This window comes from Pangasianodon hypophthalmus, chromosome 16 (assembly GCF_027358585.1).
Source record: "Pangasianodon hypophthalmus isolate fPanHyp1 chromosome 16, fPanHyp1.pri, whole genome shotgun sequence".
Classification (NCBI taxonomy): domain Eukaryota; kingdom Metazoa; phylum Chordata; class Actinopteri; order Siluriformes; family Pangasiidae; genus Pangasianodon; species Pangasianodon hypophthalmus.
The window spans coordinates 21,609,589-21,634,014 of record NC_069725.1 but is presented as its reverse complement, the minus strand read 5'-3'; the positions used below and the strand labels follow the sequence as shown (position 1 = coordinate 21,634,014).

Below are 24,426 nucleotides of genomic sequence, written 5' to 3'. Positions count from 1 at the left end.
ATACATATATAACATTTTCATTCATACACTGCAATGAATACAAAATAAATACACTTTTACCCAGTTATACACAGTTGTTGCTATGTTACCAAGCTGAAACAATTGCTCAGTTGCTATTGGCTGTCTCACCGCTTGCTATGAGCATGATTGGTTAATCTCACTGTCATTCAGGAAACTGGCCAATGACAGCTGTTCGCGCCTCTCAGCGGTCCAGTTTGAAAATGCATCAGTTTGAGTGGCTGCTGCTCGGTCGGTTCAGCAGTAGTGGCTGTTAGTTGGATTATTACCTGGATTATTAACCGGATTATTTTACATCTGCCTGCTAAATTCTTTATTCTTAATTTTATAAACTCTTATATACTCTTATTCTTAATTTTGAGCGGATTTGAGTTGTGGGATGTCAATGGAGAAGACAAAAACTGCAACATGGACACTTCCTCACTCATCTGAGGAAGACTCAGATGGGATCTACTTGGTCACTTAAGTTCAGTGAATTTATATCTTGCAAAAATATTCTTGATATCAAGTAAGAAAACATTTTCCCTCTTATTTTCTGTAATATACTAACGTACCGTTATGTTTTGTGTTCATGTCCTTAATTTATGTAGCCCAGTGTGTGTGTGTGTGTGTGTGTGTGTGTGTGTGTGTGTGTGTGTGTGTGTGTGTGTGGGTGTGTGTGTGTGTGTTTGTACTGCTTCATCAGGATGTAGTGTGTTAAACTGAGATGCTGATTGCCATATATTCCTGCCTAGTAGAGGCACTGCTATATATTTGTAATTATATATTTGTAGATATACTTGTAACCCTTGTAAGCTTGATATGGTCAGAGATGACCCATTTCACATGAACACCTGGTTTTACCATGCAAAATGTGAACTTCCACAAACACTGTGTATACTGTTAGACAACTTAGGCTAATCCTGTCCTTGATTAATGAATATCTGATTCAGTTAATGAATACCAAGCAATACAGCTAAGCTGGAATGAATCTAAATTTATGTAAAGGTCCATGTACTTATATAATAATATATAAATTCACTGATACTTCTTATTCTAATTTCAGAGACATGCTCATCAAGGCAAGGTGATGATTGTCAGAGGGAAAAAGTAATATAAAAAAGTAATATAATTCATATTATTTGCCCCCTTTTTAAAAAATCCTGATCAGTCCACAGATTGAATGATACTGCTCTGATCATAGCAGCCATCTTCATCTCTCATCTGTTATTCATTGGAGTAAGTTACCCAAACTGTAGAAAATAAAAATCTTAATTTTTACAGAAAATAACTAAAGTAGGTTTTATTTATTTTGTATTTTTTCTAAATTTGTATAGAAAACTCTGTGTGGAGCTGTTGAGTGATATTTTGCATGCATATGTCACTGTCAGTAAGCCAGTAGTTAATTTTGTGTGTGTGTGTGTTTTCCCCTCATGATCCAGAAGTTCTGGGAATCAAATCAGGCAGTCTGGGCATCAGTCTGGCTCAAATTCTTCAGACAATATTTTACTCATCTGTGCTGTTCTTGAGTTTAAGGGCATAGCCACCCATCCTGACACAGCTGTATAATGAGTCCAGTGGCCCACACACACACACATAACAATGAATAAAGGTTTACATTTGACTTGCTGTCCTATAATAATAAAAAAGCCCATTGCTACATTTATTCAAAAAAAGATCAACCGTCTGACAATCAGAATCAAGTGTTAAACCTGTTCTTTCAAATACAAAAATGCATGTAGTGCCTCAAACACACCACGAACATCAATCTCTATCTTGTATCACTTTTTCCATCATGCTGGCCAGTGGGATTTGTAATACAATGGGAATGTGCAGTGATTCTGGTCATTCCCACAGAATTACCCAGAAAGTAGCTCTGCAATCTGATGGCCACTGTAATATGCATTCTGGGTAAAAACCTTTAACTCTGACTGTGTTCAACTTCAAAATATGCACATTTGATAGCTGAATTAAAAAGGACCTGATAAAACACTCAGTTAACATGGCACTAATGAATGATAAAACTATCAGGATGGTAGTCATGTGTAAAATATCATCTGGTTGTCATGTCCATCAATGAGAGTAAGAACCAGGTTATAAAAAATTAACTTTTTTGTTTGTTTTAAAATTTTTTCCTTTAACTGCACAGAAATATATGATACAACTTGTGCTTGTCTCTGAGAAATGTTTGTCTCTGAGAAATGTTAGAGAGATATTATATTTGGCCCAAACCTGTTATGTATGTGAAGCTGCATGTTTCTTTCTGAATCATTTCTACATTCCCTTTTCCAACACTGATAACTGCTAATGATAAGAAACTTGCTTATATTTTTTTAGATCAAGCATTGGAACAAGGTTTACAGGGGATAACAGGCACACAACAGAGTGACAAGTCCATCACGAGTATCAACTGCAATGTATAAGGTATGATATTAGTCCATTTAAGTACATAATTCTCCCACTGGCAATAGGGAAGCTGAGTAATTTTTAATTTTGTCTTCCATACTGAGTTGCCACAATGAAAGGGGAAGTGACCCTTTTCAAAGACACGTCATCATCATCATCATCATCATCATCAATCCTTTGTTTAATTCTCGGGAGAACACTGAGGGAAATACCCTCATGACCCTCAGACATGATTGAACTGGGTAAATGCAGCTGCAGTTTTATTAGACAGTTGGTTTGATTTTGGTGTACCAATTGGCAATTTATTTAGAGCTATGGTGATGTTATGATAGTGATACTGTGAGATCTATGATACACCTGTGGAAAGTGTCCATTGCTGTGAATCCACGTCTTTCTTCTTTTGATGTTTCACATTTTTCTGACAGGAATGCTAAGACATGCACATTGCACATCACTGTACATTAAATCACACAAACGGAACATTATTTGCCCAAAACTGCACATATCCAAACTTTACATCCAACACTATTCATGCTATATTGCACTATATTGTATGTTTACAACAGGTTTACAGTATTTACAATATTTACAGTATGATCATACATATTCTTTTATAATCTTTTATATTCTATATAAAGTTATATTCTCTCTCTCTCTCTCTCTCTCTCTCTCTCTCACACACACACACACACACACACACACATATATATATATATATATATATATATATATATATATATATATATATATATATATATATATATATATATGAAGGGATTAATATATATATATATATATATATATATATATATATATATATATATATATATATATATATATATATATATATATATATATTTTTTTTTTTTTTTTTATGTATATATTGTTCTTTATATTTAATATTTTTCTATATTTTCTTATTTTATGTTGGAACAGTTGTATAAAACATTTCACTGCAAGTTGTACTGTGTATGGTTATGCATGTGACAAATAAAATTTGAATTTGAATTTAAATTTGAATTTGCATTAGATGCATGTTTAAATTAGCATTTAACAACTAGCACTCTCAAAGCTGACAGTACTCTGTGTTCACATTGCCACAATATCATAAGAGACAGTACAGACTATTTAAATAAACTGTGTTTAAGCTTGCTTAAAGGAATTTTTTTCCCTTTCCTTGTCCTTTTTTTTCCTTTTATTTTTACCTCCCAGATGCACCAAGGATCCAGCTGATTACTGGCAGTATGGAGGATTGTTCTCTGTCTGCTACTCTATCTCTATCTGTTACTTCTGGTACAGATTATTTGACCTTTTGTGCTCTGTTTTGATTTTATTTATTAATATAGTGTATGGTTAGGATTCTGAATTAAAAGACAATGTAATGTTTGACCATGTATATTATCAGAACTATATGGAGCCCCCAGGGGTCAGGAGAATACTATATATACAGTATATTCAGTTTATATATATATATATATATATATATATATATATATATATATATATATATATATACAGTATATTCAGTTTATATATATATATATATGTATACAGTACATTCAGTTTTTATATATATATACCGTGTATATTCAGTTGTAATGAGCTACCTGGGTCTGAGCGATTTGAGTAAGTACACTGAAAAAAAATGATGTGTTGGATTTGCTTAAAATATAAAATATATATGCACCATTTTTGCATCACACTTTTTAAGTAAATTCAACTTGAAATAAGTTTAAATAACATTATCAAGAAAACCTTTATGTTCACATAAATATATGAGTTGAGTCAACATTTTTTACTTAAAAAAAATCTAACACCAATAGAATCTACCAAGTAATTGCAAGTTGATTCAAATTAACATTTAAGCTTTTTATGCAGCTCATTTACATGAACATAAGGTAATTATTTGAGTTGAACCAAGTATTGAATAAAACTGGTGTGCTGACTGCCATCACTGCTCCCGAACATTCAATATCTTACACAGACAACTAGCACAAAATAAAGCATTTTTACTTTAGTTTTGGCCTGAGCTTGCAATACAGTGGTTGAGAAAACATCATAAATTGAGTACAGCTTTATAAGAAAAAAAAAATCACTTCATTCAACAAAAGTTTACAAAATTTTTTCAGACAATTAGTACAAAACTGAAACATTTTGTTTTTTGACAGAGATTGCAATACTACACTGAAACACACTTGCAAACCTGATGCATACTTATTTATTTATTTATTTATTTATTTATTTTACTAAGTCCCAATATTCGTAGCAATTCAAAAATTCAGTTTAAAAGTATCCCCTTGACCACAAATGCAATAAATGTGTTCATGGATGTTAAAAGACAAACTCTAATATTTTACTTTGTTTATTTAAAGCTTACCTGACACTTTTTCACTGTCCTCACCACGATGTGCTTCAGAAAATGGCTCCAAGTGTTTCGCTGGATATTTGCTCATCATGTCACTCACAGTCACATGTGAACTTTTATGTTAGGTTTACTTAACCTTAAACTAACTAGGATTATAGTTGACGTGACGTCACGTTTTTTCGTTCACTTTATGCATATTCTTAAATTCACCTTGTAATTGATATGTTGCACACACTAGTGTTATGTATGTATGTTAAGTAAAGCTAAAAAAAATTAGAAAAATGTACGTTTTTGAGTTTAATCTATTTATATTTTTACATAATGGTTGCTGAGTCAATGAATCATTTTTTTCAGTGTACTTGATTTGAGTAAGGAAAGGTTGTTTTATGTAGATGCACACACTTATCCAGCAGATGGCGCGAGACCCCTGCCTAAGGAACTTAGAAATATTGTAAAGAGCACAGAGTTCACACAGATATGTCAGATACGTCATCTGATAGAAGCACTGTATGAGAAACTGATTAAAAATATCCAATTAAATATAAAGTGTTCAAGTTTCAAAGCACGCCTGTCTTAAAATATTTCATTGAGAGCGCGCACACATCTAGCCAACGCTGGCACAACACACACTAACGCCTTAATGCTCTTAATAATCTGTTGTTTTTCACCACCAACAACCCTAACCTCAGTATCTGACTGTTCCAACCAGTATGACCACAATATACCCACCCGCCTTCCGTGGAAACAAGTACGTGGGATTATAAAGCTGTTTTATTTTCTCTAAATTATGCAGAAATAACTTTTATAAATGGATTTGGATAAAGAAGGGAAAATAATGTAAAGAACTTGTATGAAAGAAAATGGTTTTAACAAAGTATTGTTAAAGAGCAAAATCTCTCTCCCTCGCACACAAACACACACACACACACACACACACACACACACACATATAATGCAAATTAAATAGGTAATCAAGGTTTACATGTGACTTGCTTTCCTATAATAATAAAAAAGCCCATTGCTACATTTATTCAACAAAGGATCAACCATCTGACAATCAGAATTTATAATACAGCAGGAACATCTGATACTTTTCAATATTCAGCTGTCCAGTGTGGAAGTGTGTAGCCTCAGGTTCCTGATCTTGCCTGGGGTGCAACCGGATGTGGTTTTCTGCTAGTGCACATCATTCTCCTCAACGTTTAATATGCTGTGCATTCTGAGATGCTTTTCGGTAGAAAGTGGGTATTTAAGTTACTGTAACCTTTTTGTCAGTCAGGGGATTTTCACACAGAGCTCACACAGAGTGGTGCATGAAGTCTGCTCTGAAGAGAAAGGTCAGAGGAGACTTTTTCTTCTCATCAAGTAGGCTTTATGCACCACTCTGTGTGAACTCTGTGTGAAAATCAGATGAGTTGACCTGTTTCTGTATGCTCTTTTTGCTGCAACTTGATTAGCTGGGTAATAGCTATCAATAATAATAATAATAATAATAATAATAATAATAATAATAATAATAATAATAATAATAATAATAATAATAATAATAGGTGTTTCTGTCGAAAGACCATTTTTTGCACCTTTTCACACCATATATACAGAGTATATAGATTACGAAGTATATAGATATAGTACATAGATATTGACTACACCAAAACCAATCAAAGCAAGGCTTTCCAGGCTGTAGCTGGCATAAACAGTTCAATGATAAGATAAGATAAGATAAGATAAGATAAGATAAGATAAGATAAGATAAGATAAGATAAGATAAGATAAGATAAGATAATCCTTTATTTGCCCCCCATTGGGGAAATTTGCATTGTTACAGCAGCAGATATAAAGATATAAAAAATATATAAGAATAAAAATATAAAGAATAAAAGAGACACACCAAGAATGCACAAAAACACAAACACACAACAGTATTATGTTCAACCAAGTTTTACAATTGGTTCTCAACAAAGGCCACCTTCACTCATATAAAGTGTGTGACTCATTAGTGGACGTTAAAGGAAATAAGGGCCACTGCGACAGTCTATAAATATAGTTTTGTTTAATTTAGCATCTTTAAAAAAACATATTCAACATACAATACATTAGGCAGCAATACATAAATGGACTACTTGCACTCAGAGCTCTGATGTACTTCTGCTTTGAAATAGCGCTGTTCATCCATTTCTGGTACCACTGTTTACATTTGTCAGTACTGTTTTTTTTCTTCATAATGCCATCAAAATGATTGTCCACCTCGAAGTATTTAAAAATGAATATTCTCAATGAAAACTGAAGAAATGTCATGAGCACTGCGGTGTTTCTTCGACATTTAGCAGCTTTAAGCTTCTACAGCTTCAAACCTAGGTGGCAACTATTTCACCATTTCCGCCTACACAAAGTTCTGTAGCAGGCATTTCACACCACATCAGCTAGTTGAACCAAAATCACAGAGAGAACACAGAGTGTCACTGCTCTTTTAATAGAACAGCTACAGTATTCAAAGACCACTGCTCAGTGTGCGGGAGAGAAAGGCACTAGATAATAACAAACACCTAACGAGAAAAAGGTACCAATAGATGGATGGATGGATGGATAGATGGATGGATAGTGGTGGTGATGGTGGTGGTAGTGGTGATGGTGATAGTGTTGGTAGTGGTGGTGATGGTGGTGATAGTGATGATGGTCACGGTGGTGGTAGTGGTGATGATAGTGATGGTGGTGGTAGTGATGATGGTGATGGTGGTGGTAGTGATGATGGTGATGGTGGTGGTGATACTACTACTACTACCACTACTACTAATAACAATAGTACTGTTAGTAAGCATACTTTCACATGCTGATAACATGGTGATGTGGGTTATCGTTTTCTTACATATCTGATGAACATCACTGGCATTTACTTTCAGGAGCCGTTGCAGAGACCCACTGAAAATACAGCAAATAGGAGTGTAGTGAAAGACCGGGATACACAGGAACCACGGTAAATATACGCAGAACAGTTTGTGCAAGTAGTCCATTGTGTACTGTTGGATTTGGGAGACGTGATGTTCACATTACATGTTATGACAGAGGAGGTGTTTCATGGCTGTGTGGAGAAGAACGGACGCACTGAGCTTTGGGTCCCTTCTGGCTCAGTCTCCGCCACTGAGAGTTTAACACCTAGAAACAGAGAAACTGAACTTTTAATAAGATATTTAATAAAAAAAAATTATATAAAGAGCTTAGTGTTCTGCAACAGTACTGCAGATCCATACATATAATTCCTACAACAAAAGTACTTATATTTACAGGCATGACACATTTTAACATCAACTGTGTAAACATCAAATGTAAATGATCAGACCTTCTAACACTGCTGAGCCCTCTGCCACTGCATCCTCATCATGCTTCTCTCCTGGAGCCAAGAAAATGTGATGAATACGATGAACAAATATGATAAAATACGACTATATGACTTTGTGTAGTAGTGGTTCTAGTGTAGAACTAGTGGTTTGGCTACAGTGCTCATAATTATTTAGGCTAACCATATAATTAAATATACGTTAATTATAAAAACCCGTAATTATTCAATTGGTTAATTAACACAATTAATTAACTAACTAAATTATATGGTTTTATAATTGACTGATTAATTGTATATTACTACTTGGTTACATAATAATTAATTAATTACTGATGAATAATTAGGTAACTAATATATTGGTGATTATTTTATTAAGTACTTTAATTTATGTTTGATTACAAATAAATCACAAATGAATTAATAGTCATGTAATTAATTACCCAACTAATTAGTTATTAATTATTAGTTATTAACTAATTAAAGAATTGAGTAACTATGATGATTCATATATGATTCAATAATAATAATAATAATAATAATAATAATAATAATAATAATAATAATAATTAACAACATAAATAAATACTACTACTACTACTACTAATAATAATAATAATGATGATGATGATATCACACACCTCCACATGTAAAGACATTAGTGAGCATCTCGCAGGTCGCAGACACACAGCTGAGAGCTGCAGTGAATACATCTGGGTCGAGGACACATGAACAACAAATAATTAAATCATTGTTCATTCATTCATTGCTTAAAATAAATAGCACTTTATTTGCTGATCCGTTTAGCTTGCACATAAATCAAGCTGAATTTCTGTAGAGCACATAATTCTTTTCAGAACCGCAAAAGAATTTAAGAATTTCGTTCACTGCCTGATCAGATGGCGTCTGATCTAATATCATTTACTCAGGTGTCTAATCTACTTATTTAAAGAACACAGACGATCCAGCTTACCGTCACAGATGGTATGAGTTGTAGCCATATCGATGTCTCGTGCCGTTACTCTCGCGGATGCGTTGTGATTTTCTCTCTCGGATCCGCGGTGGCTGTCAGTGGCGGTCTTGTACCTCTTCACCTTCAGATCCGCGGTGGCTGTCAGTGGGGGTCTTGTACCTCTTCACCTTCAGATCCGCGGCGGTTGTCAGTGGGGGTCTTGTACCTCCTCTCTTTCAGATCCGCGGTGGTTGTCAGTGGGGGTCTTGTACCTCCTCTCTTTCAGATCCGCGGTGGTTTTCCTCGACAGTCTCGTTCCGCTTCTCCTTCTTTGTGATTTTCTTTTGCGCATCTGTTGTGGTTGTCACCGACGGTGGTTTCTGTTTTTGTTTGTTTTTCAGGTAGTTTACAGAGATCGATATCGGCAGTGCACTGTCTACTAGAGAACTGGCCCATGAACTCTGAAGTGCACACATTTCAGCTATTTAGCCCCTCCCTCAAATCAGAAGGGAGAAATCGCGTCCAGGAGGAGGAGCGTCAGTGCCACGCTGAGGAGCCTCCACTTACGCTGCACAAGCGCTGGAGGATGTTTGCATCCGCTACTCACTGAAATGTTTTTTTCCCCTAACGTTTTTTTTTTTTTATTCTCGGAAAACACCTTACGCATATCAGCTGCATTTAAACTTCCTCTAACAAACAATAATGTAAAAAGTCACTGTCTGAGCCACGTGCCGGCCTCATCCTCAGGGCCAGGAGCGACGTATGATGATGTGCAAAATCAGCAGCAGCTTCGACTCTTGTGCGGTCACGAGATGAGACACTGCTTGTAGCCTGAACGCGGGCCATAATCCAAAGACGGGGTACACCATAATGACCGACAAAACAAGCAAACACAGCTGTAGTCTGATGTAAAATTCAGTCGCGCTTCTTTGTATACGAGAAGGTCCATATCAAAACTCATAATAAAAGTCCATATCAAAAAAAAAAAAAAAAAAAATTACAGCTTTGTTATGATGGATGTCGTTTTGATGTTCTGTTTGTGTTAGGACCAGAGAGAGAGAGAGAGAAAGAGGGGCGTGTTTTCCCGAGGTAAAACGTTACATGCAAACGTCCTCATTAAAGAGTCAGAGGAGTGACGTTTTCATTTGAACATATTCGAGCGAAATGTCTTTCTCCCGCCCACCGGGAGGAGGAGCATAAGTTATATAAGGGCCGACTCTCTTCTCCGCTGCTCAGTTGGCTGCTGAACGTTTGGCGAGTTTTAGCGGACAGGACGCGAACACTTTATCCTCCGACAAGCGAGGACGCGTCTTTGGAGAAACCAGGAGATTTCAGAAGGAGGAAGCACTTCACAGTTTTTGGTTGGAAGTTCTGCTGTGCAGCCATGTCTTTTACTTTCCTGTATCTAACAGAAAGATTTGTCATTTTCAATTATTTATTGATGTTAAAACTTTTTTTCCCCAAAATGTTACATGTAAATGTTTTTGTCTTAATGTGATTCAAACAAATGTTCTTTACTTCTCCTTTTTTGTGCAGTTTTCGGATGAAAGAATATAGGCATGTGTCGGATGATGTACAATGTCTGGTTTCATCTTGTGATTCTAACAGAATAAAGATCATAATTAAAAAAATCTCTCTCTCTGTCGCTCTCTCTCTCTCTCACACACACACACACACACACACACACACACACACCGCACATGGCCCTACACATACTCCGACAGAGAAACGTTCATTGTGACTCAAACTGGAAAATCAGGTTGAGGTTGAGAATTTACCTGAGCTAATTTACCTGCTCCTGCTGTAACAAAGACGTTGGACAAAAACAAACCATGGATACACATCCTGCTATCAAATCAACAGTCTGTAAAAAAAAAAACAGCTTATTATATCTTAATAAATAAAAACAAATGCTGATATTTAACAAAGCTCTATTAATATTTAAAATAATTAGAATTACATTTTAAGGGACTTGTAAGAGACTTTAGTAAGTAAACTGAATATTTGCCTAGAATTCTGACAATGTTATCCTTCACTCTTCGACAAAGACAAATCTTTTTTAACCACAGCAGCAGGCCTTTCTGTTCAGGACTCAATGTTCCACTGTTTATTTATTTATTTATTTATTTATTTTTGATTATGTTAGTGTCACATAATGAAATCAGACAGTAGACAACATAAACAGGCACGCGGGCATATTTCCCATCACCAGAAAAACAGTGAAATAATAATAATAATAATAATAATAATAATAATTAACAACATAAATACTACTACTACTACTACTAATAATAATGTGACACAATTCCACATGTAACGACATTAGTGAGCATCTCGTAGGTCGCAGACACACAGCACTCCTCTGGCAATAAAATCCATCAAAACAACCTTCAATAAAAGCTTAAAATAAATAGCACTTTATTTGCTGATCCGTTTAGCTTGCACATAAATCAAGCTGAATTTCTGTAGAGCACATAATTCATTTCAGAACCGCAAAAAAATTTAAGAATTTCGTTCACCATCTGATCAGATAGCGTCTGATCTAATATCATTTACTCAGGTGTCTAATCTACTTATTTAAAGAACACAGACGATCCAGCTTACCGTCACAGATGGTATGAGTTGTAGCCATATCGATGTCGTTTCCAGCGACGGTCTCGTGCCATTTCTTCTTCTTTTGTGATTTTCTTTTGCGGATCCGTTGTGGCTGTCAGAGAAGGTCCATATCATAAGTCTATGCAGTTGCGTAAACTGATATCGGAGAAAATAAATTTAAAAATGTCCACTGCAGTTCCGATAGTTCATCGCTCGCGTATGAACGTTTTCGTTAGAACATATTCGAGCGAAATGTCTTTCTCCCGCCCACCGGGAGGAGGAGCATAAGTTATATAAGGGCCGACTCTCTTCTCCGCTGCTCAGTTGCCTGCTGAACGTTTGGCGAGTTTTAGCGGACAGGACGCGAACACAAATGTTCTTCTTTTTTGTGCAGTTTTCTGATGAAAGAATATAGGCATGTGTCTATGACGGTGTACAATGTCTGGTTTCATCTTGTGATTCTAACAGAATAAAAATCATAATAAAAAAAAAACCTCACAAACACACACACACACAAAATAAATAAAATAAAATTCCAGACAAATCTTCATTTTACTCATACGTGTTCTGCTTTTGTCCGCCGGCTTTGTGTTACAGCAGGAGGAACGACTGCCTAAGTCTTTTTTGGGCAGGTTCAGAAACCTGCTCATTCTGATAGCTGTGCTTGCTTGTTTTGTTGGTTATTATGGAGTTCTGTTCGGGTTGAGACCAAAAGAAGGATATTTTTCAGCGTTTTTGTATTATGGTCCGAGTTCAGGGTACAAGCAACGTCTCGACATTTCCCCAAACGCCTTCATCTTGTAACAGCAGAAAAGACGAAGTTGCTGTTAATTCCACACCTCCTCACACGTCGCTCCTGGCCCGGCGAATGTATCGCTCCTGGCCCGGCGGATGTGTCGCTCCTGGCCCGGCGGATGTGTAGCTCCTGGCCCGGCGGATGTGGACGTCGGAAGTATCCGTATTTGTCGCCGTGCGACGGATAATTTACGCCATCACACGACGGATGAATAAATTTCAAATAAATACGTTTCCGCGTCGGAGCACAACCTTTCACTTCTAAAACATTCTTTATTAGTGGAGGTTTTAGTTTCAACTGATAGATCTAAGGTATTTTCAGGTGACCTCTTTGGGGAAAATGTTTCAGTCGGTGGCGGTTCAGTCCGCGCGAGGAAGATTTCATCTGAATTGTAGGAACTGCATTTCATCCGAAAGCGACAGGAAGAGCACAAGAGCCTACGGTATAAGGGAGGCTCCTGCAGCTCTTCTCTCATTTCAGCTCCCTGCTGGTCGGCTGGTGAACTGTGAACTCTTTGGAAACTCGGTTGGAAACAAGGCCAACGACCGTCAGAAATTAGCTGGACAGGTAATGTAATTCACTTGGAACATTTAAGATCCTGTTACAGCTTTTACATACTTTTACAACTGATACTCTTTCTTTCTTTTTTATTTTTTTTAATTTTATTATTATTATTTTTATTATTCTCCGGAACGTCCAGACCGACACCGACGTTAGAAACACACTAGTCCGACACCACAATAGGAAAGCGAATGAGACCCCGTCGGATTTCCACTGGACGTCTTCTAAATCGTTTTCGCTCACCACCTGTCCGTCCTTATTTTAAACTGATTTGAATTGAATTTATTTAAAATAAAATCCGCCTCCTCCTACGTCAGGAGTTTATAAAGGCCGGCGAACCTGTCGTTCAGTCGCGCGCGATCCTGTCGTTCCGACCTGCTGAGCTGCGCTTTTACCCGACTTTAAGCGAATAGTCTACATTATCCGTCGTAGGGCGACATGTGCGTCAATCGTCATAAGACCCCGTCGTAAGGCGAATGCATCAAATTTCTGTTGATGTTTTAAGATTGTGACTAGAACCACTCAACACATCTGTGACGGTAAGTTGAATCTACTGTGCTGTTGTATTAAATAGATTAATAGATTAGACATCGGAGTAAATGTCGCAGGCCATGATCAGAAAATGAACAAAAGTGTTTATAATCATTTGTGCTGGTTTGTGTCGTAAATGCGTTAACCGTCGCCGTCGTAAAAGACTAATTTATTATTATTATTATTATTATTATTATTATTATTATTATTATTATTATTATTATTATTAAACATCTTAAGGTCAGTGCATTAAGTATAGTCAAGCAAATGGCTATAGGCTTCCTGGTCGGAAATTACGATTATTTTTGTGGAATGCAACATTACACCTGTTCATTAATCTGAGCTCTTTACACGTTTTCATATGGAAATGTTGCAGCTTGATAAGCAAATCGGTGCACATGTAGCCTGTTTTTGCAATAGAGCAAAAGATGTCTAAATGGAAACAAATGTAGATAAAAAATATTTTATTAAAAAAAAAAGTTTTTCTAAACGATGTAGAACGCCATATATTAATATATAATATGTAATCTGTATAAACCTACACCATTAAGCCAGATCTCCTCTATCTCACGTTGAAAATATTTTACAAAAATTAATTCTAAGACAAACAGATGTGTGTCATATTTTCCACTCCAAAACAATATCCCACGTTTAGCTAAGTTGTGCTCATTTTGAATGATTCATACTAATGAGTGTATGTGTGTGAGTGAATTTGTGTAGCAGCTTGACAGTATGTGTGTATTGATACGTGGTTTCATGAATGCTGAAAACCACAGACCTCAAAAAGTTTAATGCAAATATTCAGCAGCTCTTTCTCTCTACCTTCTTACCCACCCATCAGAAGAGTGCTACTTCATCACGGACGCACCGTTACACCTCACTGAGATTATCAGCAGTCTCATTGAGGAACAACAAAGGCAAAATCAGCGTCTGGAGGCCCTGCTACAAGAAGAGGCAAAGACCAAACAGATGCTCCACAGAATCATCCAGCAAGTGGAATCTAAAGATTCCAAGAAAGCTGTCTCGCTATCAGAGCAACATCGCCAGAGGTTTCGCTCCTTGGCCCTCAGTGAGGTCGGCGACCTATTTAAATTTGTACAGCAGCTCCAATTCCACTGTCAGAAGTGGTTGCTGGCTGAGGATTGGGACTGTAGCAGGATTGTGGAGCAGTTGGTAATAGAGCAGTTTATCAAGCAGCTTCCAGAAGAGACTGCCCACTGGGTTCAGCTCCACCAACCAGAAACACCAAATGAGGCCATTCAGTTGGCAGAGAACCACAGGGCATCTCTCTCTCTCTCCCCTTCAACATCTGCCTCAGTGGGATGATGCTTTGGGCACACTGTGTGAAGGTGAGATGTGTGTAATGGTTTTCTGACGGGACAAAAACATAGTGTACAGGCAGTGGGTCTCAGTACTCTGTAGTAATGACTGGCAGCGACACATGCAACATCTAAAAGTGGTCATGAGAGAAGAGGCATTCATAAAAAATCTGAATAAATTGAGCCATCCCAGTGGGCATTTACTCATGTAAAAGTTACTCTTTGTGAAAGCTAACTTTTTAAAGAACATTTAATAAAATTTCAGTTTGGAAGTCAAGCGTTATTGGCACTAGGTTAGGCTTTTTTAAAGCTGATGAACAAATGCATGTGTAAAATGGGATTAGTAGCTAACCAGCAGCTATTTATTTATTTATTTAGAAGTCCACGCTTCTATCCAAAAGTCATTTTTTTCTGTTTCTAGCCATTGTTAGACTCTAAGTGCAGGGACCTAAAGGTCAGTGTGTCCTTTCTTTTCCATATAGCCATCTAACACCTTCTCCATCATCATGATGGTACATGATAACAAGAGAATCTCATTAACATGTCATGTGTCCCCGAATAGGATAAAATTGCTAAATTTGCTGTCTGCTGTATTGCTCCTCAACTTTGTGTCATATATTGCACCTCACTTCATCGTTGATGTGTTCTCTGTCTGTGCAGGACCTCCAATCCTGATATTGCTCAACTTCCAGTTTCTTCAATGTCTTCCATCTGTAGTGCTGTGTTTCGCTGACTTCGCCCACAGCTGACATCATCATGGCGATTAACCATGATGTTTGTATCTTCTTATATTTTAATAATAAAAAAAGCCAAAAAAAAAAAAAAAATAGTCTGCATCGTGTCCATCTGATGAGAGTTCTGGTTCATGGAGCATTAAAAAGAGAAAATTATATATTATATATATATATATATATATATATATATATATATATATATATATATATATATATATATCATGATACTGCCACCTTTATGCTTCACAGTGGGAATAAGGTTCTTATGTTGGAATGCAGTGCTTGGTTTTTACCAGACATAACATTTACCATTTTTCAACCCGAAAAGTTCTATTTTGGATTCATCTGTATTTCAGAACATTCTTTCAAAAGGCTTCTGGCTTTTGGTCTTGAGCATACTTTAGATGGGCAGCAGTGTACTTTTTGCAGAATAGTGGCTTCCTCCTTGCTATCCTGCCATGCACATCATTCTTGTTCATTTTTTGCCTGATAGTGGACTCATGAACATTGAGATTACTCAATGCAAGAGTGACCTGTAGGTCCACTGATGTTACACTGAGGTTCTTTGTGAATTCCTGTAATATTATTCACCATGTCCTTGGAGTGATTTTTGCTGGACGATCACTCCTTGCAAGACAGTGGTACTGAATTTCCTCCATTTGTATATCACCTGCCTGACAGTAGATCTGTAGAGGCCAAACTCTTTAGAAATGGTTTTGTAACTTTTTCCAGCCCAGCGAGCATTGATAACTCATTTTCTAAAGTCCTCAAGAATCTTCCTTTGATCAAGGCATGGCATCATCACGGCAAGGGGACATCATTTAGTTAGTTTATTAATTTATTTTTCTCCACGTTTCTTTGTCTTTTTTTTTATTAACAACAATGTTAGTATCATCTGATATTGCAATAATTAAAAAAAGACAAAAAAAAAAAAAAAAAAAAAAAAATTAGTCTGCATCGTGTCCAGCTGATGAGAGTTCTGGTTCATGGAGCATTAAAAAGAGAAAATTATATCCTATATTATATCCTATAGATCTACATATTAAATGATATATTCAAATAATATTAATAGCATAAATAGCATATTATTAAGCAGAAATTAAGTATTATGATAGCAACTCTCTGCAGCGAGGGGCAGAGCTCAGACACAGCAGAGACAGCAGAGACAGGATAGGTGCAAACAAAGGTGAGTTTACAGTATTTTCATAGGGTGAGGGGGTAGTGGCAGGGTGGTGCTGTACACGCAGGTGGTGTGATTAGTGATGGATTTGTGAGCGGATACACTAAGAAAGCGTGGCAGGTCGGAGCATCGAGAGTCTGGGTGCAAGACGTGGGCTTGGCTACCACCAGTCCCTGCAACTAACACGTAAAAAGCAAACAACATGAAAGAGGAAACAGAAACCGCACATCCTACCACGTGCTCAAATGGCGCTGTCCTTTCAGCACCCCGTCGGCAGTCGCGTGAGGATCGTGTAGTGCTTAGTGCGCGCGGACTGGAGGCCCTACGTCACAAGTACTTATATTATTACATACCTTAAATACTTACAATAAAAACTGGTGCTCACGCAACATACAAAGCAAATATTTAAGCACCGCAGCTACAAAATATCAAATACGACGTAGAGTTGATACTGAGGCCTTGCAGAGGGCAAAAACTGCAATTTAACAAAGGAATCAGTAAAACTCCAGGACGCTCTTGCCTGCAACTGCGTGTCGCAGAAACATCACAGTGTCATGAATATAGTTACTCTGTTGCCGGGTAGTTACTGTAAAAACCTGCTTACAGTAAGCTACTGCAATGGCTACAATTACAAATACTACAATTACTGTAAAAAAAAAAGTACAGTACCAAAATATAATTGCCCTATACAGTAAAAAAAAAATTATACACATATATACATTTAGAGTTATTTAGTCTTTCACATCCAACTTTTATTTTGCTCCGCAGAACCTTGTAGGAATATAAACGTCCTGTCGCAATGACATATCAACATGGCAAACTTTTACTCGGTTGCTCTGCAGTTCTGCACCAACAAAACCATGCTTGCATCTCTTAAACATACACTGTTTAATGACACACAGATGTAGTGTAGCTAATTGGAAGAGCAAATCAGTAGAGCTACATTTTGGAGATTAAAAAAAAAACATGAAGGTAAAGAAAAATAGGACTAAAATAGATTTTTTTTTTTTCATTTCCTGAAATCAGGACAGATCTTTTGGAAAACTCCCAATTTTTATATTTATGTGTTGTGTTTTCTCAGTGTACTGTAAATTAGAAAAGATCCTCTAGGGGGAGCTGTTCACCAGCTGTCCATACAGACCTGCAGGGAGGAAGGAGTGGGGAGAATGTTTTAAGTACAGAGATATATGTGTTCACATCGGTGTGGTTTTGTCTGATTAATTTGCGCTACAAAGCACTATGTGATAGATATTTTCATTTTTAATATAATATAATTCGCATTTCCAGTGTATGTGAAATATATCCAGCCAGCTAGCTACATAAAATGGGACAGAAGTTGCAGTAGGCCCTATTCAAAATATGTTCCATGCCAAAACTGTGCATATAAGTGTTAGGTATACTCCATATTGAATTAATTATTGATTTATTTTGTGCACGTGTTTTGCTATTATTATTATTATTATTATTATTATTATTATTATTATCGGTATTCTTTACTTTACTATTACAGCATGTATTTCTAAATTTCTTCGTCGGAAAGGTTTGCCATTTCAATTACATCAACTAGCTGAAGCCACAAAGCAGACAAACTGACTAAATTCTATAGGCATTCATTTCTTCCCAGAGTTTTGGACAGATATGTACACTTCATGATCGCCGCTTCTCTGTAATCTTCTGGCGTTAATGATGCAGCTTCTATTCTTTTCACACCACAAGAGGGTGTCCTATGACTGCCTGATTCATAAACCTTTTTTGACTGTGTTTTTAAAAATCACGTGGCCCTTTGTTGATCTGGGGCCCTAAGCGACAGCTTATATCACTTATAGGAAGAAACGGCCCTGAGATTCTGACTGGTAACACCATGATTTATAAAACTGCACCTGTTTTACCTTACAATGCTGAAAGAAAATGTGACACAAACCTCCACTGGCTTCACAGGTGAAGAAGTTGACAGGTGACACACACCTAAGAACTTCCAAACACATGTGTTACAAAAAAGATAAAAACCTAGAACCCTGAAGGATTTTGGTGGAAACAGGCACAGTTCTCTGTTTGGCCTGTATCCTGTCTGTGGTGCACAGAAAGACCATGAGGGAAATCTGACCTGTCCAAAGCTGCATCAAAAGACTTCAATGTGCTGAACTGGAAATGCTTCACAGAACGTGTTCATGTTTACAGAACACACATCTAATTTAAAAATTAATCAAACCAGCTGAAGACACAAGAAATATGTTAGCCTAAAGGGAAATTGTCCGTCTGTGGAAACCCTTAATGCTTAAAGCAAATAAAACCTCTTCAAGAACATAAAAGAGGCATTAAAAATAATTTTAAGAGTATATATTCCAAATCACTTAGAAATTGAACTAATTGTAATGGGTTAATCTTGTTCTAAGGAAAAGCAGAGGATGCTCGGTAAAATATTCATCATCTTACCATCACGAATGGGTTGAAGTGTTCCAGTATCATTCATACTCAACAGTCCACAAGCAACTTGTTGGGTTTTGACAGGGTTTTTCTGAAAATCAAGCTTTACACACTTCAGTGAAGACCACTACGTCCCATGTAAGGAGTGTGACGTAATTTGCCATAAAAGGGCAGTGTTTCTTAAGCCTTTGTTACCAAAAGTTACATTCAGCAGTAACATTATGGCATTAGGACCTACAAATTTGCTCTCAAACGCCCACTGCTAAGACAAAATGTGGCTAAGGTTATCAGATATAACCTGACTTGAACATTTTTTGAAAGTAGCAACCCAGCAAACACAGAAAGTTCCCGTTTGGTTATTTTTTGGGTGTTATTTTTTGGAGCAATCTAAAAAGAACTTATCCAAAACTTTCTCTAATGGTTGTTTTTAGGTCAATTTAGAGAACTGACATTTCCTTCGAGCACTGGCGGATCCAGGGGTGGGGCCTGGCCCCAGCTGAAATCTGATTGGCCCATGAAGTGCCCCTATCCTGTCAATCATCGCTGATTTACGTCAGAGCACTGCATTGGCTGAGTCGGTTCGTTTGAAATTCAAGCCGCGTAGCCGTTTCTTTCTACCGCATCTCATCATGGCTACTGCGTTTTTATTGTCCACTTGAGCTTCAGTGGTAGGTACCTATTCAACACTTTACCTAACGTCTCAGCAGTCAGTGTGAGAAGAGGGAGAGAATGAGGGAGATCTGCTTGTATTAAATAATCTCAACCTGTTTTGTATATATTTTTATAATCAGAACTATAATCAGTGTATTTGTCTTGTTTTTCAGTATGAATATACACCGATCAGCCATAACATTAAAACCACCTGCCTAATATTGTGTAGGTCCCCCTTGTGCTGCTAAAACAGCTCTGACCCATCGAGGCATGGACTCCACAAGACCTCTGAAGGTGTGCTCTGGTATCTGGCACCAAGACATTAGCAGCAGATCCTTTACGTTCAGTAAGTTGTGAGGTGGGGCCTCCATGGATAAGACTTGTTTGTCCAGCACATCTCACAGATGCTTGAGGCCAAGTCAACATTGGAATTTTGAGGCCAAGTCAACACCTTGAACACTTTGTCCTGTTCCTCAGACCATTCCTGAACAATTTTTGCAGTGGGACAGGGCGCATTATCCTGCTGAAAGAGGCCACTGCCATTAGGGAATACCATTGCCATGAAGGGGTGTACCTGGTCTGCGGCAGTGTGTAGGGAGGTGATTCGTGTCAAAGTATCATCCACATGAATGCCAGGACCCAAGGTTTCCCAGCAGAACATTGCCCAGATCATCACACTTCCTCCGCCAGCTTGCCTTCTTCCCATAGTGCATCCTGGCGCTATTTCTTCCCCAGGTAAGTGACGCACACGCACCCAGCAGTCCACGTGACGTAAAATAAAATGTGATTCATCAGACCAGGCCACCTTCTTCCATTGCTTCATGGTCAAGTTCTGATGCTCACGCGCCCATTGTAGGCGCTTTGGGAGGTGGACAGGGTTCAGCACGGGCACTCTGACTGATCTGTGGCTAAACAGCCCCATACACAGCAAGCCGCAATGCACTGTGTGTTCTGACACATTGCTATCATAGCCAGCATGAACCTTTTCAGCAGTTTGTGCTGCAGTAGCTCTTCTGTCGGATCAGATCAGATGGACTAGCCTTAGGTCCCCCTGGTCCCCCGGTCCCCGAAAGCTGTCTGTTCTCTTGCTGCCAAATATATTCCACCATTTGACGGGTGCCATTAAATCGAGATAATCAATGTGATTCACGTCACCTGACAGTGGTTTTATTGTTATGGCCGATCGGTGTATAAACCTCTTTACAAATGAATAAATTAATCCGAGAACCAAACTGCAGAGGATTAAGTGAATTTTATTTTTCATTGAGAAGATTTATGACAAAATACACAGAAGTCGTAATATCCAAAGCATGTTTGTTTTTCATGTTAATTTATATTTTTTAAAAAGATTTAGTTTGTATTTATTTATTTATTTAGTTGTGTGTAACATTAGACCCCTAGACGCGGCCGTGCGCAAACTTCATGATATTAAAGGCCAATATAGTAGAAGTTTATTTATTTAATTGTTCATCTAATTCTAATTGTTTAATCTAATGTCTATGTAACTTTGACTTTTTCATTTCTTTGTGATTTTTCAAGTGGAGAAGTTGATCAGAAGTTGAAAAATTGAACAATTTTATAGTTATGGTTTATGATACAATGTTCTTGCAAATGTTTAATCTATGCATTTTTTAAAAATTAAATAATTACTGTTTTGAATGTCCCGAGATCTGTGGCTTATATTATTTTATGTATACAATTAAACAATGGATCAATAAAAACATGGATTATGCTCTGATTTTATTTATATAGACCGATTGTTTTATGAATGATTTGTTGTTGGGTGAATGCATGAATATGTAAAATAATTGATAAAAACTGAGGTTAAGAGAACGTTCTGCAAACCTAAAATCAACATTTTTTTCCGTAAAGAAAACTTTCCTGGCTAACCAAAAACAAACCTTAAAAATGTACGTTCAGGGAACCACAAATTGTTAGCTGTGTGTGTAGAACAGAGATGTTAACATGCCCGTTATTGAAAGAAGTAGTAGTAGTGTGTGTGTTGAACAGTGTTGCTAACATATCCGTTTTTGAAAATAGTAGTGTGTGTGTGTGTGGGTGTGTGTGTGTGTGTGTGTGTGTGCGTGTGTGTTGAACATAGTTGTTCACATGCCCGAGTTCAACTCAAAATCAAAGACCGCAGCCAGCGAAGGAAGAGAAAAGACACTGGGGGGAAATTCATCACCTGACGGCACTGGCATCCGGGAATTTAATCATTTAATAGAAGTGAGGGAGCGTCAACTTTTGCCCTTAGATTGGTATTTAATATAGTTTCGGTTGTTCATACATAGTTATGCGTTCATGTGAATATTTTAATGTTTTTAAATTGTATTTTAAAAATGCCCAGTGTTGCAGTGTTTTAACCATTTGATATTTAAACTGTATTTAACACACTTGTTTTGCTGTATATATGACTAAAATGATAGTATTTAAGTATACATTACTTACAAACCTTTGCATCATGTCAGTACGACTAAATACATTTCGAAGATGTAACATAGACTATATAAATATAATGTTATATTTATGATTATATTAAAACAAAATGAACATTTGTAACAAAGTAACTGTATGTTAATAGCTAGGCCATTCAAAATATAGCCTATGTATGTCTAACTACATATATATTAGCACACTAGGTGTTTTTTAATAGAGAAGAGAAGCTTTTTTAGCAGGCCGGTGTAGCCAGTTCTTTTAGGGCAGGGCCACGACTCCGACACTGGCTTGTGTTTTGTGAAATGACTAATTAGGAGTCAGACTGCAGGTTCAGCAGGTATTTATTTATTCTGAAAGTGCTCTGAGTAAAGGAAATACAAATACAGCCTGTCATAGTCATCCTGCACTCACAGAGATACACACCCGTGAAGACATAGAAGAAAACTATGAATACACCACAGATCATGCAACCATTAAATTAAGAGTCTCCGTTTTAGCATAATAAAATAGGAAAATAAAAGAAATAAAATGGTATTTAATCTCTCTCTCTCTCTCTCTCTCTCTCTGTCTCTCTCTCTCTAAATATATATATAAAAAATAATAAATAAAATAAAAATAAGGATTTTGAGTAAAGGGAATATTATTAAAACAACATCATAACCTAACCTTGGTGGGTGAATCAGTAACTTTTAGAGTGCATAGCAATGATGTGGAGCATCACAAGGAATGAAAATGCCACTGTAAGGCACACAGTGAAAATGAGTCCAAATTCCAAACATGCTATCCCAAATTTATGAGTAACCTGACCCATTTGTAATTCACTAAGTCCTACCTGAAAAAGACAAAGGCCAATTTTCCTTTTTAAAACACTCACTGATGCACTGATTCTAAGCATGACATCGCATTTTTTAAAATATATATATTTTTAAAAAGTGCATGAACGTAATTGTGTATGCTACATTTAATGCCAACAGAAATGAGATCTACTAGCTTGAATTATGTAGACAGTGTTGTCCTAGTGTTGAATGACCTTTTAATGCCTGTATGTAGCATGCTGGTGTAGATAGTTGTGTCATAACCTACCAGGGCGAAGGTTTTTGGTTCAAACTGAAATATAGATGAAATTTGATTTTATTGATCAAATTGTGGTGGCTGTCCCCATTACTACACCCACAGGTATTTTTTGGTGTGGCCTGCTCATGTGGAGCCCTTTGACTGGGCCCTGCAGAGGAAGGCCCAGGACATGACCCAGGACTGGTGCAGGGGGAAGGGTCCACTGGAGATGTAGGTTGTGGTGGGGTAGTTAGGAGTTCTGAACCCCTCTTCTTTTGGCCAGAACTGAGAAGTCATATCATTTTTTCCTGTTCTCAGTACCAGATCTTTTAAAGACACTGCAGGAACTTATGGTCTTTGCAATATGTGTTTGTTCATCATCATATCCTCCTGACAGTTGTCTTGGAGATATTGTGCAAATGCAAATGGGTTGCTGACCTCACTGAGGGTCAAGGAGCCAAACGAAGAGAGAGGACACTTATATATGCTGATCCTCGGCCCTGTGTGGAGATCGAAGTGAGCCCTTCCCAGAGTGCAGGCAATAAGATGAATACTCATATGCATAGCAAGGTTATGTCCAGGTAGTCTCTAATGGTAGTCTCTAATGGACAACAAAGACCAGACATTTTTTTATTTTATTGTTTGTGTTTGAGATTTAGGTTAATGCTGGATTTAGAAACATGTTTTTCGAAACACAAAATGTTTTTCAACGACAATATCAGACCTTCATGAGTCAATTTCCTATTGTTTTCCCTTGTGTTTTTATTAATAGCCTTACAGTTTGTACACCTCGCAATACGGAAACGTGCAGCGACAGGCTAGGAGTGACTCATGCAGGGCTGGAGCATGAGAATCAGCAGACATTTTGCTGCATAGAAGGAAGTACCACAGCGTCTGAGAATGCATCTGAAAAAAGGACTTCTCCATTATCCTTTGCTCAACCTGTGCTTATCTACAAACTTTAAAAATATGTTATAAATAAATCATAACTAAACAAGTAATTGGACCACATCTTTTGCATGGTTGGATGAACATAAATGAAATAAAATTGAAGGAAATCCATGATGTGGAGTAGCCTAGCTAACTTGGCAT

General features: G+C 37.1%; 2 long non-coding RNA genes across 2 annotated transcripts; both read left to right on the top strand.

Annotated features, from left to right (window-relative positions):
• The first annotated feature begins 235 nt into the window (after nt 1–235).
• On the top strand, nt 236–9,591 carry LOC113530427 (uncharacterized). Its single transcript, XR_003403152.3, has 4 exons — nt 236–526; nt 2,335–2,421; nt 7,669–7,742; nt 9,456–9,591. It is a non-coding gene; the product is annotated as an uncharacterized LOC113530427 (long non-coding RNA).
• A 3,760-nt stretch (nt 9,592–13,351) lies between these two features.
• LOC117599221 (uncharacterized) lies at nt 13,352–15,616 on the top strand. Its single transcript, XR_004579673.2, has 3 exons — nt 13,352–13,545; nt 14,379–14,886; nt 15,517–15,616. It is a non-coding gene; the product is annotated as an uncharacterized LOC117599221 (long non-coding RNA).
• The last annotated feature ends 8,810 nt before the right edge of the window (nt 15,617–24,426 follow it).